Source organism: Xyrauchen texanus, chromosome 21 (assembly GCF_025860055.1).
Source record: "Xyrauchen texanus isolate HMW12.3.18 chromosome 21, RBS_HiC_50CHRs, whole genome shotgun sequence".
In the NCBI taxonomy this organism is placed as follows: domain Eukaryota; kingdom Metazoa; phylum Chordata; class Actinopteri; order Cypriniformes; family Catostomidae; genus Xyrauchen; species Xyrauchen texanus.
Genome location: NC_068296.1, coordinates 11,105,087 through 11,122,391, shown reverse-complemented (window position 1 = coordinate 11,122,391; position 17,305 = coordinate 11,105,087). Strand labels below are relative to the sequence as shown.

At 40.7% G+C, this 17,305-nt stretch overlaps 1 protein-coding gene across 2 annotated transcripts in view; it reads right to left on the bottom strand.

Moving 5' to 3' along the window:
- Nucleotides 1–16,958, bottom strand: part of LOC127661342 (G protein-activated inward rectifier potassium channel 4-like) — a 53,737-nt gene extending 36,779 nt beyond the window's left edge. For both annotated transcript variants that reach the window (XM_052151990.1, XM_052151991.1), the window contains exon 1: nucleotides 16,830–16,958. The gene's annotated coding sequence lies outside the window, so the exon portion shown is untranslated. The remainder of the gene's footprint in view (nucleotides 1–16,829) is intronic.
- Nucleotides 16,959–17,305: the final 347 nt, after the last annotated feature.

Below are 17,305 nucleotides of genomic sequence, written 5' to 3'. Positions count from 1 at the left end.
TTTCAGTTCAAACCAGTCTGGCCATCCTCTGTTGACCTCTCTCATCAACAAAGCATTTCCATCCACAGAACTGCCGCTCACTGGATGTTTTTTTGTTTTTGGCACCATTCGGTAAATTCTAGAGACTGTTGTGCATGAAAATCCCAAAAGATCAACAGTTACAGAAATAATCAAAAATGCCATGGTTTAAAAAATTGAGATCAAATATTTTCCCCATTCTGATGGTTGATGTGAACATGAACAAAAGTTCCTGACCGAATCTGAATGATTTTATGCACTGATCCCACAAGATTGGCTGATTAGATAATCGCATGGATGAGTGTAGGTGCCAGGCGGACTGGTTTCTGTTACTGCTGATCTCCTGGGAATTTCACACACAACAGTCTCTAGAATTTACTCAGAATGGTGGCAAAAACAAAAAACTTCCAATGATCCTCCAGGAACCAAATGAAGGGGGCTTGAGGAATTATATTATTAAAATTATTTTAACTTGACAAGATATCTTAAAAATGCAATGCAAGACACTAAAAAAACAACAAAACACTGCAATACACAATGGCAAAAAAAAAACAACTAAAAAACATGGCTTTGTGAATCTGAATGTTGGCTAGATGCAAGCTTCGGTGAAAGTGAAGATTATACGTGTTAATTGCACAGGAATGCCTCTCTGGAATACTTTATTTCAATTAATTGCTGCCTTTTCTATTGGAAGTGTGCCTATGATGCCTTAAAATACTGCCTATGAAAGCAGCTTACTAATTTTAGAACAGAGCTATAGGCTACATCTTCGTGTACATATGTTTTGTTCACGAGTCTTTGTTACGGACCTCTGTATTTTGGTCAGTTAAACTTTCAGATGTTATGACATGGTTCATTAAGCAATGATTCAGCTCCAGATTTCAGTAACTTCCACAATGCACCTGTGCTCCTGTTGGTAATGTCACACAGCTTAGCCTATGCTAATCGGTTACATAAGGCTTCTAATGATAGAAAAAAATTCCCATGTTCTCCAGCAGCCCAGCTGCCATTTTGCTCTATTGACAAAGTGTTCTAAAACCAGTTAAATAAATCTCAAACGATTAATGGTGTGCTTTCTTGTGCAATACGGAGCATGAAAATACAATGTATTTTTACTCGAAAAGAGCTCGAGTAATAACCTTAAAGTAGGTACAGATCATCTAGGAGAATAAATCAATATTGATTATTCAGGTGAACCAATGAATCCCATGAGAAAATTACAACAAAAGCTGGTGCATACATATTTTCCATGTCTGTTAATGGCCACACACAAATGCAAAGAAAATAGCTCTCAAGGACAGAGAGAATGAGATAAAAAGTATTGTATAGAGCTAAACACACAAACACCTGGTTTTGTGTTGGGCAACAGCTGATTTCTGACTTATTAATGCACCCTATATAGAATTGTTCTCTTTTAAAAGCTGCATCTACAGTTGAGATGGACGTTTGTACTTGAAAACACTTTGACCCCAGCTCTTATTTGTCTAATTTCACTCTTCTGCATTGACATCACTCATCACTGTTTGCATGGCCCTATTTGTGCGCAGATGGCACGTCAGAGTAGCCATCCACCCAGGAATACCGTGTTGACTGACAGGTCTGCAGTGAAAGGGCACACTGACGTGACCCGCATCCGCGATGCACATGGAGAATACATCACAGACAGATGGCAGGCCTCCGTAACGTACCCTCCTCTGCCATTTCCAGATTTTATGACAAAACGTTCTCATAGCCCCCCTGTGCATATTCATGTGACTTTGATGGTTGCACGCCGGCAATGTGCTCCAGAGCCTGTTCCCTCCATCTTATCTTGCTGTTCAAAGGAGGTAACAAGGTCCTTATCAAGCTTTTAGAGTAACATGATTTTTGTGGGTTTGGAATTAGATTTCAAGCCAGATGGGGAAAGCAACAGCAAGAGAGAGAAAGAGAGAGAGAGAGAGAAAGTCACAAGCATATTCCACATGGCAACAAAATAAAAGGACACACAATTTGTAGTTGCACCATAAAAATAGTCCATCTGACCTTTGTGTTATATTTCAAGTCTTATGAAGCCATATGAAGCCGGAATTTAAATCATTATCTATTAATCAACTTGACATCCCCAATGTCTAGCCTGCTTCACATCTGGTACTAAAAAATTCTGAACTAGTTTTACAACACACGTGAGTACCAATTATATGTTTGGTTTCAATAACTATGTTTCCATCCTAGCTGCTAATATAAATAATGCAAAATATTGCAAAAACAATTTGCAAATAAAGGCGCATTCTCATCCCGTTTATTTAAGAGAACAAAATTGTCACTTCTAGAGAAACTGGCGCAACATGAAAATGGAAAATGAACCCACAGTAGCTCTTTTATTAAATGTAATAAATCACTTGCATTTTAGAGTGGGCAAACAATGCGTTCTGAATAACTTAATGTTTGCTTGTGTTCAGTGGCTGATGCCTTATGTCTGGGAGTGAGAGCATGTCAGACAGTTCTGGGAGATCATACACTGCCTGTCCAAAAAAAAAAAAAAAAGTTGCCGTTTGGATTTAAATAATGGTTATAATCTGGGGTTACTTCTATTGACAGGTTTAGACTCAGCAATTTTATGCGGAAATAAAATGAAGTCAACTGAGTACCTAAAAGTACTGAATGACCAGGTTATCCCATCAATGGATTTTTTTCTTCCCTGACAGAACGTGCATATTCTAGGATGGCAATTCCAAGATTAATCTGGCTCAAATTTTGAAAGAGTGGTTTAGGGAGCATGCAGAATAATTTTAACATATGAATTGGTCACCACAGAGTCCTGACCTTAATGCCATTGAAACTGACTTTATGGAGTGGTTCGACTCTCCCGTCATCAATACCGCCTTTAGCTTTGATTACGGTACACATTTGTCGTGGCATTGCTTCGACAACCTTATGCAACATGACGTCACAACATTTATTTCTATCCAGAGTTGCATTCATTTTTAGTTGAGATCTTGCATTAATGACAGTAGAGTCGTACCACTTTGTAAAGTTTTCTCCAGCACATCCCAAAAACCTTCAACGTTTTAAAGTCAGGACAATGTGGTGGACAATTCATATTTGAAAATTATTCCTCATGCTCCCTGAACCACTCTTTTTTATGCTTTTATTCTGGATGTTAGTCATATAATCTTTCATAAAATTGAATGAGGTTCTTTGTACTTTTGGAGCTTTTGGGCACCAGAAAGCAGCTTATTGTGAGAAAGCAGCATTCTGGTTTACATTCCCTGTATAAGCAGCGCACTCTTTACTCCCTTGCACTTTTTCCACAGCAACTTAATTTCTGCGCAAGTGTAAAGAACAAACATTGGATCTGAGGAAAACTTTGCTATTTAACTTTCCATTGCTTTGCTTTATTTCCAGATATTCCACAGTTGTTTCTGTTTTTGTTTTATTTGATGGCACTGGAAAAAATATTATTGCATAATTTGTTGATATTAGCTTTTTTCCCACTCTGTGATAGGTGATCTCTTTCCTGTGAGAAAGACACTCCAGCCGTGCACTTGTATCAATACTAATTAGTATTTCAATGACAAATTTAGGAGGGTGGATTCAACAGCTCTCAAAGTTCCTCAGCTTGCTGCTTTTGTGCCCCTACATCAGCACCTCACAGAGCAAATCAGCACGGTGCGCACGGAAACACTTCATTTGCAAGACCTGCAGTTTTCTCATCAGACTGCAGGGTGGTTTAAATGGCTTTGAGCAAATAGAACCAGCTGGTATCTCACAAAGAAAGACATTTCCTGCAGTGTCTGGGGAATAACCCACATGTTTTATCAACACAATGCAGTTCCAAAGTAATGTCCAACAGCCAGCTTTACTCAAACACACAGGAGAGTAATGTCTGAGCTCACACTGCAGCAATGCAGTTTACTACTCCGAAATGAGTCCATTCATCCATGCCTTGCACACGTGTCGTGGTTTTCTCCCTCTCTCATCTTCTTCCTTTTCTCTCACAATTTTTAATAGAAGAAAGAATTCTGAAGAGTCATCAAAAACAGAACACGAAAGAGAGAATAGAGAAGTGTTGACATGGTAAACACACTTGTTCAACTCTGTGGTAAATGATCGGTTCCAAAAGCTATTGAGCTGATTTACTGTCCAATGAGCTGCCTTCTAAGGTAGCATCCAGGAAGCAAACAGATGAGGTTTTTAAGGTTAATGCTCTTTATCAAGTTTTAAATAAACAAAATGTACTTCCCTAGTCTAAACTTTAATCCAAAACCTAACCGATAGTGTCATTTTACATGAAAAACACAATTGCTACAGCAACCACGTCATTTTGCGGTTCTTCTGAGAATTTCAACTCATGTGACGACTCATTTGCTCTTCACATGCTTTTTGCATTGCAAGTGCAATGGTTTATTAGTTGAGCTACCACACAATTTGATTAAACTTGAACAAGCTTGTATATATATATAGTTGGTTATGTAAAGCAAACATTAAAATGTATTAGCCTACAAGTCATGGATTAAAAAAAAGCTATTTGGCTGAAATTGATTGACACGTGGACAGTGGTTTCACGTGTTTGAAATTAGTTTTCTTAACTTAAAATTAATATGCTATCTCAACAGAAACACATTGTGTAGTAAGGACCTAGTTGAATTGGGTAAATCCAACAAAATTACACTGCAACTCAAATAAATCTTGTGTACTTTCTAGTGAAAGTGAATGTTAGCATGATAAATACATAAGTGTAATTTAGTAACTATGCTATGGTTAGTACAGCAATTGCTCAACAAATCGATTCAATATTGTAGTGCTTTTATGGAAAAAGAAAGAGAGATAGACACAGAGGTATAATGTACACCGTTGTATTATCTCTTAAACTATTTTTCTCAGTCTGACGCTGATACAACACACAGCGCATGTGCAATGAATATACCGTAATACATGTAACACAGATGCACCAATATACCACAAATATAATCAATATAATATGTGCAACATCTACCTGTCTTCATCGTTAGCACAAACTCCAACGTAACAGAAACTCTTCTAAATCTCAACGTAGCAAAACATTAAACACTAACAACGATCCCCCTTTATATTCATCTTGCATGAAACATTTAAAATAGCGTCTTGGTTACTGATGTAACCTCATTTCCTTGATGGAGGGAACGAGATGTGTCGATGTAGTGAAACTAGGGGTCCGTTCTTGAGAGTCCCAATCACCTTTGCTTTATTTAGAAAAGGCCAATGAAAATTGCATTCTGCTCTCTGCCCCGGGCATACGGATATAAAAGGAGATGGGACACAATGTCTCGTTCCCTGTCTGTCACTCACTCAACGTTGTTTCGATGTAGTGACACTAGGGGTTCCTATACATAACACTGGAGGCACTGAGCCTTATCACGAGGGATGGAGGAGCTGACATGGGAAAGCTGCTGCCTGCCTCGCAGCGAGCACTCGACCACGTCGTGACCTTCCAGCAAGTTAGGTAAGGTGTCTCCCTGGTTCCGTTAAGGGTGGGAAGAAGGCACTTACCAGAGGAGGCTACTGGTGGTGGCCTCTCCGGATTTTTTTATTAAGCAGTTTTCCGTGGAGCACATCCAAAATAGGACTGGGGAAGTTCTCTTCCCTCTCCAGGAGGGAGAGCACTATGAAAACCACATCCAACCTGAGGGATGTTAACATGTGGAGAATACCTCACATGGACTTACTGACGGGGAAGTTCACATAAAGAATGATACCACTGGGAGGACCCTATCTACAGAGTGTATACAGCAACAGTGGCTGAGGCAGAGCGAAGCTCTGTCGTGGGGAAACACAGGGTTCACCTGAGGGGAAACCGAACAGTGGAAATCATACAGGATTACCGAGGGGGGAATAACCACGTATGGATCACTGAACCCAAGTACGCAGGTTCACCTGGAAAGGAGCATACCACGAGTACTGGGCCTGGCAGCATTACTCCTCCTCTGAGTTCGTCACCGAACAGTGCTTAAGAAAGTAAAGAGGTGTCCAGTGTTCACCAGTTGCGGGGAACTTTTGTGGACAAGATAGCGGATGCGAATGCCCTTCTCCCTCAGCTTGGCCGGGGCAGCCTCTGCGACTTTGGTAAAATTGCGAGGAGACAGGGACAGACCGAAAAGGAGGACCTTGTACTGGTATTCTCGTCCCTCGAAGGCAAGCCGAAGAAAGGGTCTGTGTCAAGGAAGGATCGATACATGAAAGTACGCGTCTTTCAGGTCGATGTCCGCGAACCAATCCTGATGTGGTACTAACACCAGGATGTGCTTCTGCGTCAACATCTTGAACAGAAGCCTGTGTAAAGCCTTGTTCAAGACATGCAGATCCAGAATTGTCACAAACCCACTCTTGGGCATGATAAAATAGGGGCTGTAAAAGCCCTTGTGCGACTCTATCGCTCCCTTCGCCAGAAGGGTGGCGACCTCCACCCGAAGGACCAGACACCACTGAACCTGGGCAGCTGTCTGGTGAACTGGATCGCATATCCGAGATGAATCATCACAATGAGCCATCGCGACAGGCTGGAAAGCTTTAACCAGGCTTCCATGCTCTGTGCTAATGGCAACAGGGTGACATTTGTGTTTATCAGGCCTGGGGTGGGTGGTTCACAGCGAGGCAGTTCAGACGCCACACCAGGAAGATCGTACGGGGGAGGCATGCTGCCCAACGAGCCCACAACGGTGGCGACTGGGGTGGGCGAGTGGCCCACAGGACTGGTGCACTTACATGTTTGCAGGCTTGCTGGAGACTTTCGTGAGACTTTCAGCGCCTGGCCATCACGTGTACGAGGGCCGGAAATGCTGAATATTAGAGAATGACCCAAGGAATGAGGAAACTGCTCTTTCATTGACAAATTGGGTGCCAGGGCCCAGAAGGCACCCGGCGATGTTGCGAGGCTACTCACCTCGTGCTGGCCCAGGGGCAGATGTAGGAGCCCGTGAGCTCACCTGGGTTAGGCCAGTTAGTCGCCTCATCCCTGGGTCACCTGTCTCAGGGCCGCTTCAAAGCCTGTCCGGGGTTCTTGCCTGATGGCTGATGGGCAGGTGCCGCCTTCCTGCTGGAGGATCTTCTTCTCAGAGGCCGGCGTGTAGGCTACAGTTGTGGGGGAGCCAGGGCCGATGCCGCAGGAGGACGGCAATGGCGAGAGGCAGACCCTTAGAGCGAGGTCGGAAGCGGTACACAGTTCCTGTATAAGCCCTGGGTCAGTCCTACCCTCGTGCAGATCTTTAAGCACCTTGGCTTGGTGGAAAGGCAGGATAGCCATGGCCTGCAGGGCAGAGGCGGCCTGCCCCTTGGCATTGTAAGCCTTCGCCACTAATGACGAAGAAAACGTACACGCCTTGGAAGGGAGCCTTAGTCAGTTCCTCCAGGTGGCTGCACCCTGCAGGCATAAATTCACCACCATAGTGTGCTCTACCTGGGGAAGCTTGACATATCCCTTAGCTGCTCCACAATTGAGATTAGTTAGGGTGGATGAGCCCACGATGTGTGTACGGGCTGAGAAAGTGCCTTCCACAACTTCATGAGCTTGTGTGGAAGAAGGGCACCGGGCTGCGCTCTGAGCCCAGAAACTAATCATCCAGCCGTGAACACTCAGGGCAGGGCGGAGGGTTCCACTCAAGCCCGATGTTCACTGCAGCCTAGGCAAGCACGGCTGCAACTACCGCCCGAGATCAGGAGCTCAGATGATTCGTCCACTTCCGAAAGCTGAAGTCCACACTACGATGCTGTGACCGAAAAATCATCCTTCTCGCGAGCCCCAAAAGAGACATTAAATCCACACTGAGGCGGATCGCCTGCATAGTTCGTGCACTCTACTGGGCAGAACGTGCGTACTGGAGGGTGGGAGGACTGCTGCGACTGAGCTGGCGGAAATGCTTCCATCCAGATCACCCGAAGTGCTCGTCGACCCAGCCGCCTGAGTTTCAACCCAGGATGGACCGGGTCGGGAAGAGAGAAGAGAGCTGCGACTGCAACATTCTCATGGGCATGTTCTCACAGTGAGAGCACGACCCCTCCACAAAAGCTGCCTCATCATGCTGGCGACCCAAGCACTCGAGACAGATTTTGAGGCCATCTGGTGCGGAGAGATAATGGCCACACCGAGTAGCACAAAGGCGAAAAGACATCTTTAAAAATACGCCAATCGTTTGTGCAAGCTCTTTTACAGAAAATATACTCTTTTAGGGTATACTCTTTTACACCGATGGACTGGGGGAAGCACAACACTTGACCATGCGAGGGTGACAGCTGATATGCGGCGAATGCCAGCAGCACACAGCAAGGAGACGGGACAACACACATGCAATCAGCTCTGAAGAACAAGTCTAAATGAGTGGTACGCGCCATCATCCTTTTATACTATGTACGGGGTGGAGAACGGCATGCAAATTCCACTTTCCAATTTTAATATACCTTTTCTGAATAAAGCAAAGGTGATTGGGGCTCTCAAGAGTGAACCCCTAGTGTCACTACTTCGACACATCGTCGAGTGAGTGACAGACAGGGAACACTTAATTTGAACATTTACTCTTCCTATCGAGTCCAATGGCAAAGCATGATGAGAAATGAAAATCCCCTGTCCAGTTTCATCAATGCTACACTAACACCACGAAAAGTATTCATTTAGTCAGAACACAAGTGGATTAAGTAAATTTCCATTTTACAAATTTAAATGGATAGAACAGAATGTAATGAAGTCGTGACAATATTCTACAATTGTGTGGCTTTCGTTCATCTTATTAAGTAAATTGAACGAGCAACAAAAACCCTTGCGGGTAAGCATTGTGTGAGAAATAGGTTTAAATGTATTTGTATATGAATTGACAATCTGCCCTTTTTCTAGTGATCTGTGTGAAAGGGAATACAAGTTTTTTCAACTCTAGTGTTTATTTCACCAGGGAAACTGCCACATGCATTCAACAAACCATGTTAATTATTTTAATTAGTAGAACACTCAAATATATATATATATATATATATATATATATATATATATATATATATATATATATATAAATAGACATTTCCCTGGCTTCAGTGGACATTTTTTCACTGGGATTGTTCAATCTGGGATGGCCCCATCTATGAATTTAAATCTACTGAACTCAAAGAAGGTATCTTAGGAGGCTGCATAATGATAAGATGCCTACTTTGTGGAAGAGCGCTTATGTCTGCGGTTTTATGGCTTTAGAACATGTCTTTGAGCTTTAAGGCAACTTATATGCTAGTGCAATACTGAACATTGGCAAATTCCCTTTTAGCAGATGCTCACATTTAAAATTTAAATTCTCTCCTGGAAAAACATAACAAAAACATTGACTCATGCTGCAGTAAATAGACTTTTGTCCAGTCAGAGTGTCCCTCCCTCTAATTCCATCCACCACAAACACAAACACAATTAGCTAATCATGGCACATGGCTGTGATGATCCTAAAGTTAAAGGCAGATTATATTTTCTAGATTTATATTTAAGTTAGTAGCATCGCTACTTTTAATTAAGAACTCCCAAACAATCCCAGTTATCAAGTTGTATCATACTGTAATACAAATTGTATCAACCCAGGACATAAAACAGTGCTGGTAAAATGATTTCATGTGGTCTTAAAAATGCTGCATATCTTTCTTCTTGCAGTCTCTGTCATATCAAGGTACCTGTCATCATTTCTGTGTTTGAGACTCTTCGTTAATTTCATCATTGTCTCTGCAGGATTGTCTTTGGCATGAGTGTGAATGTGTGTGTGTGTACAGCAGAGAGAGTAGGATGATAGCTTGGCAGCCTATATCTGAAACTGTTATGACACTTTGAGGTTAGTTGGGACAAGTGACTTAAAAAGCCCCTGGAATGAACAGCGTCCAGCGCAGATCACTGCCAGCAGCCCTCTCACTCGCCTTTGTGTGTTTGTGAGTTCGGGCGTATAAGAGAGCGTCCCTATCTTTCTGAATGACACAGAGTCTTCAAGCAGGCATCCTGTCCACACTAAGGACAATTAGCCTAATGAAAGGAGTGCATCTAGAAGAGAGTTTCCTATCAGTGACAGGAATAGCAGTGGCTGAAACTAAGCTGCCCTGCCTTTGGAGCAATGGCGCCATGACAACGACCCTCCTCACAGTCCAACACCAACAACTGATTCTTCAGGATGTTCACATAAGCGGCCCAATCACACCCACTCAAAAAATGCTTCACGGGGTGTTTGTGACTGCATACAGTACATGCCTGGTCCAATGACACATACTCAAGAGGGCTAACACGTCCATGCACTTTAGGTGGTCCTTACAGAATGTGTGCGTGAACATGCATTTATGTTGTGTGTGTGTGTGTGGGGGCTGATTGTGTTAAGTAGAGAACAGGCTCTTCAACACTCTCTCCTGTGTTTATCAGATGGCTTGTCAGCTCCCTGAAGTGATTTACAGCATAGAGCTCCAAAGCACCAATCGGCCAATGTGAGTGCGATTTATAACTGCTCTAATTAGCATTCCAGAGTGACCTGAATCACTGCCTTAACATGAGCACTTAAAACACCTTAAGCCCAAGCCTGTCGATAAAGCACAGCATAAACAGAAAATTATAAATCCACTTTCTGTTGGGAACACTTTTAATCCAGTAATAATGGATTCTGGGAATCTGAAAGCCTCACATTAATTCTTACAATACGTTAGAAATAAGAATTGATGTTTGAATTTAGAGTCGTTAGTCATGCCACATCTATTTTCTTTATTAATATTAGATGATCTCTTATTAGATGACACGGATAGGTTATCTACATTTTAAATATGACAATTGTCATCTATAATATAATATATAGTGCTGTCAGTCGAATACAATTTTTAATCGCAATTAACTGCAATAATATTTTTTAGTTAATCGCGATTAATCTCATATTTTTAAAGTGCAGAAACTATATATTCTTATTTTCTTGTCAAAATGTATTTATTTCCATCTTAGGAAGGAAACAAAACAATACGTAGCAATATAATGTTTTATTAACATTTTCCAAACAAAGTGGGAATTTGAATAATTGAAGATCTAGTCTCCACATAGGTTGCATATTCATTGCTCTCCTCATCCACACTATTAATATGCCGGTAGATGTGTTTATCCGCTTTCCTAAAGCAATCGTAAATGCTAGCATTGAGTGCCTCTTTAAACTGACCATGCGCCTTACATAGGCTAAAAAATACTTCATTTCTGTCACAAGTGCCATCTTGGCTTGTACATTGTACATTGAGTAGCGCTCAGAGCTCCTTTGTCAATCATTTTATCACTGACAGGGAAGCTCTGTCACAAAATATTTTATTTACTGGGATAATAACCTCCACTTCTCTATCATAGGAGAGCACGTAACGGTCCATTTTATCATGTTAAGACAGTTCCGCCCAAGGTGAAGTGGTATCGCCAATCCCTAATAGTTGGCTATACTTTAATGGTTGTGAATGGGGGACAATAGCAAATGTTATTTTTGCTTACCCGTTTGCTCCAACGGCAAAAGAAAAAGCAATGATTACGCTTTCACAGCTTTGCAAAAGAAGATAAAAATATACAGCGCTGGATAACAGTAGTAAGAAGAGAAGCCACATTGCAGCTATGGTATCTGATTTTTAAAAACTTATTCCAGGGTAATTTAATACAAAGTAAAAGGTTATATATTTACTCAAAATATGAGGCCTAAAATTGGAAATTAGGGCTTTCAATCGATTACATTTTTAATTAAATTAATGACACGGTGTTAATCGCATTTAATCGCATATACAAATATTTTCTGAGAAAGCCCCTCATATAACAATAATTCAATATATAATGATTAAATTACACATAGTTATCTTTAAATATTTAAAAATGAATATATATAAATAAAAAATATTCAGATAATTAAAATGTATTACATTCTTGTGGCAGAAGAGTTAATCATTGATAAGACAATACAAAAAGCGGCTTTATAATACAATGTATTGTTTACTACCATATTATTGACCATAAGTCAATCATTGGCATACAGTTCACAGCAATCCATTTTGCAAGTGAATTTGTCAATCAGTTCGATAATTTACACCTGCGTCAGACATACTTGTGTAGCATCTCGGGTGCTTTGCATCATAAGCATAAAATTTTTAGGTCAGTGTGTCAAGTTAAATATAGTTTAATACTTAGAACTTAGAACCAGTGTTCACGCACACTAACTTGTCATGTTGGACCGTCATGATTCCTCTTCCTCCAGATGAACAGAACGATTAAGACTGTTCTTGTAATAAGCATATGTGTACATTTTCCTGCATCTCAGTGCAAAATGAATGTAACTACAACTACAAATCTGCTACTCCTCTCTTCCTCCTCCTTTCCTTTTCATTATCTGTTATATCAGCTTTTATTGCCACTGATACTTTCAGACTGTCACATGTACACACATCCTGGAAAACCTGCTGTGTTTTTAAGGCTGATGGTGAAGGTATGATTCTCTATTACAGCGCGATTCGGATCGTTTGTTTTAAGAATGCTAATTTAAAAGATGTGGAAGTATTTCTCCTTGCTGTATTGCTGGTGTCAGCTCCATATGTCACAGAAGTGAGTGCTGAAATGGATCCACATTGGGTGAAAGGCTAGAGAGTAAAAAGAAGATCCACATTACATTCAGATGTAATGCTGCATTCACATCATGTTGAAATGACAGCAATTAGAATATTGAAAACTCAGCAATTTTACACTGTTCATGTCCTCAAACTATATAATTCTATGGCCACAATTTGTTCATGCCAAATTGGCTTAATATACAGCTTTGTTGTTGATGACAGCAAAATAGGTAATTACTCTACCTCTTTATTCTCTTGCAAAAGATTGAAGAACAAACAAAGCTTACCACGTAACATCTGCTATGGTATTACTTTTAATAAAACTAAAACCACCTGCCTCTGACAAGCAATAGAACATATCTAATCATGATTCACTGAGTGTAAACTAAAGGCTATTGGCTATTTTATTTAAAGGATCCTGCACCTATGTCCTGTTTTGACAGGAAATATTCTACAGGGGAAAAAACTGCACTTGTCAAGGCAATCCATGGGATCTTTAACTTCACGAACTGCTGCCATTTTGGATGATTTTATATGGTGTCACAACAGTCAAGTGGGACAAACTGGAGATTTCATAAAATTCTTCGACCAAGTTTGACAAAGATGTGAGCAGTTTTTTCTACTTGGAAACTTTCTGACAAGACGTTAATGCAGCATAAAATCCAATCACCGAGACCTGTCCTTTAAACCACAGCTACATTATAGTTTTAAAGCATATAGATCAGTGCAGTGGGAAATTGGATTCTTCTCAAACCACAGCTGACATGATACAACCTTGAATTTATTAGGCCTATGGTTTATCTAATTATGGACTGGCAGATTGATTGTGCTCGAGGACTTTTCTTTTTGGATCTTACCTAACACATTACAAACTGAACGTATGCTTATGGCAGCAAATAAGGTACAACTTATTTCTATATAAAGCACGTCCATGATCACGGAAACACAACCATGTTTTTCAAGGTAATTCAAAATCAAGTGATGTGAAGACCACACATGTGAAGTCTAACATCATTGTGACTTTTCCCGAACAATTTCCCTACAAAAGGATTTTCTTCTTTCTTCAATATACCTGTTAATAGGTAGGCCTGAAGAGTAGTTCTTTGCTGGAAACAAGCTTGGCTTAATATGGCCAGTGTAATTCACACAGATATAATTTAAGTAGTGGTGGTTTCTAAGTGAAGGAACACTATAATACTGCCCATACTTAAAGGAATAGTTTACCCAAAAATGATAATTCTCCCATCATTTTCTCACCCTTATGTACTATGAAACTCATATGATTTTCTTTCTTCCAATTTGTTTTTGGGTTAAAACAGACAAAAAGGTTATCTTGTAATTGCAGTCTCTAGGCATGATCATGAGTTCAAACCTGTTTACACTTAATCATGCTTGACACATGTGCAGATCGCTAGATGGCGCTAGGAAGTATAATCAAGATTGAAATTTTGATCGCTCAGTAGACTGCTATTCAGTGTTGCCAGATTGGTTGGGTTCCCGCTCAGTTAGGCTAATTTTTATTTAATCGTATGGGGGACAACATTTTGAGCTGGTTTGAAATGATTAAGGTGGGTGTTAAAATTATAAAATTACAAAATTCCATTGCTCAAACAACTGAAATAAAAAAAAAATTATCCACACACAATCATTCATTTAATCAAACAGCCTAAACACTGATTGACATAAAACGTGTTCAATTCTGTTCAGAGGAGCTATGATTTTCCACACTCACTAGTATTTTCTAAACGAGCGCAATCTGCAGGTGTCCCTCTTGGATTTTAGCAATAGAATTTAGGCAATCTAAACAATGACAAAGTCATGAAAATGAAAGAAAACATGCTGGAAATGGGGAAATTACCTTAATGCCAGGACTTATCTGTGGATTGTTTTCTCATGCACATTTGACGCTCTTGCAACAAAATAATTGCACCTGAGTCTTTCTCCCCAAGGCCAGGCCATTGATGCCTTTTGGCTAGCAGTTTATTGATGCTGGATGAGACCATTGCAGTATATTTAGAGATTTTAGCACTCATGGTGTTCATATTGCTCACTCCTCCCATATCTAATAATTATGTGGAGAGAGTGTTTTCACGAGTGAGACCACTAAAAAGTCACTCTTGAATTTGCCACTCTTTTAGTCTCATGGATATGTGCCCAGGCCTGAACAAGAAATGGATGAACATAAGCTTTATTCAGTACTCCCTGACAGCTTTAACTTTGACTGTTCTGTCTATTAGCCAGTTCAATTGACTGTGCAAAGATTTACAGTTATGCAGCTTAAAAAATACAAAAAACAGAACTTCTGTCAGATTCATAGCATGATGTAATACTTTCATAATTTGTTTCATAATATTCCAGGCAGCATATTTGTTCCTTTTCGATTTGTACTTGTCTATGTGATGAGGTGATCTCAAAGCTTAAGACGATTCCTGTGCGGGCCTTCGTTATGGACCACACGCTAAATCAGTTTAACATAATTTGCTCCAGGACTATATTAACCAGTGAACTCTAACTCTAACAATAGGAATGGTGCATTGAAAGGACATAGATGAAATATTTAAAGGTTAATGCTAAGTCATGCAGCAATAGTTGAGCTCAACTTTTGCTGCAATGCCCTCTGACTTAGAAATCCATAGACAAATATGAAATTTGTAGAGGCGGGTTCTGTTGTGCTTTCTAAAATTAAATTATCTGTATTCACGACTGATTTCATACTAATCCACCCCTTCAAAATAGTGTTGACACATTCTTCTCATATCAGACACTCCATTTGAAATTATGTGCCCTTAGTGTTAGTCTATACTATTTTTAATACCTTTATATAAAAACAGTAGAAGTCTATGGTATGTTTACATAGCCAAATGACCTCATATGGCTCATTTATATAGCCAAGTAAACATATGTGTGTCTGTGTTTGAATGTATGTGTATACTTAGGTTCTATTATTGCACACAGACTTAAACACTTAATGACTGTAGGTACTGTAAGACGAAACCTTGCAGCACATTTTGCGCATTTGCTAATATTTATGCATAAAAATTTCACAATCTTGCGCACATTGCAGCCACGGTTGAGTCCCAGTTTATTATCTTCCTCATTATCGAGACCTCGCTGCTTTGTTCCCTGCTTCCCAGTACTGCTGTGTGAGAGTGTGCGCTGAGTTATCTAGAGAGTTTAAGTGTGACAGAACCAGAGAAGCAAGACAGAGGCAAATCTCTTTATGTGAGCAGTTTATAGCTGCAGCCCCAGGCGAGAGGACTAATATCCCTGTAACGAAGAATCAGAGAGAATCGATACAACTCCCACGGACTGCTCTACACCATTACAAGATATTTAGAACAAGACTTCCTCTTGGTTTTGCTCTCTGAAAGTGTATACCCATATGCCACTACAATTTGTTCAACCTTAGGGGACATTCACAACCAGTTAAATGCAGTGCATAGAATGGAACAGAAAGAGCTAATTGCACAAGGCACTGAAATAAGCATCGAGACACCTCACAAAGGTCAAAAGTGTCTGTATAGTTCATGTTTACATAGAACAACTTTTAAAAGACAGTTGTCTTTTAGACCTGTGTGAACACCCCCTTAGGCACACTGCAATGAACACATATGTGAACATCCACAATCACCTACATGGGTACATGCACACACATATGCACACAAACATATGTTCTCTACACTCAATCTTGCACAAAAACTTGCATTTTTTATACATGCACAATGCTGCTCTACTGTGAGTTTTCCTGTAACAGTGATCGCATGCTAGTAAAACTCCTGCAATGCTACAAGAACTACATGTGCTTCTCATATGCTCACATGTTCTATCCCTTTAAAACACACAGTTCCTCCTTCAGTATAATGCTGCAATAACACTGGCAAATGTGCCACAATCAATCGCTACACCTGTTGAATCCTTCACACAAACATGCATTTTAGATGCATTTCAGATCAATCAGCAGGGTGGCACTATGGATTAGGAGCAGGCATTTGGAGTAATCCATGCTCTCTCTCTCTCTCTCTCTCTCTCTCTCTCTCTCTCTCTCTGTCACTCTCAGCATGCAGCATGGCTCCTCTCTCATTCAGTCCTGGTCCTTCTCAAGGGGGACTGCTGACATTAAGACCACATTTAATTGTAATCGCATGACAGACCACTTACAATTGCTCAACTCAGCCACCGCAGCCGGGTTCAACCAGCAACTAATAGTTATGCAATTCTGTTTTGCCTCTATTCTGATGTCTCTATAGTCTTACCTTCATTTGAGCGCAGAGGTAGCTGTGCTGTGTCAGGGAAGGCATGTTAGGGCAGCTGCGCTCTGTTCTGACTACAGCTCTGATGTGCTCATATCCACTGCCTCACTGCCTCTGTTCACACAGTCCTCCACCACCTCCTTACCTCACTCTCCTGGAGGATGAGAGAGAGAGAGAAAATGAAAGAGAGAGAGAGAGAGAGAGAGAGAGAAAGAGAGAGAGAGAAAGAGAGGGGGGGGGGTATGTGTGCATATATTGAAGACTGAGAGAGAATCAGTGAGGGAGGGATGTGGAAGTGTGCATTAGAGGATGTTTCCTCCCCACAGCCCCCTGCTCCTCTCTCTCTCCTCAAAAGATATATCCTTTGTGTACTTGTGTGTGTGTATGAGAGAGCCAGGTTTTGCATATATTCTGGGTACCAAATGTCCTCACAAGGATCGTAAAACCTGAAATAACATCATATCTACATTGTGAACCAG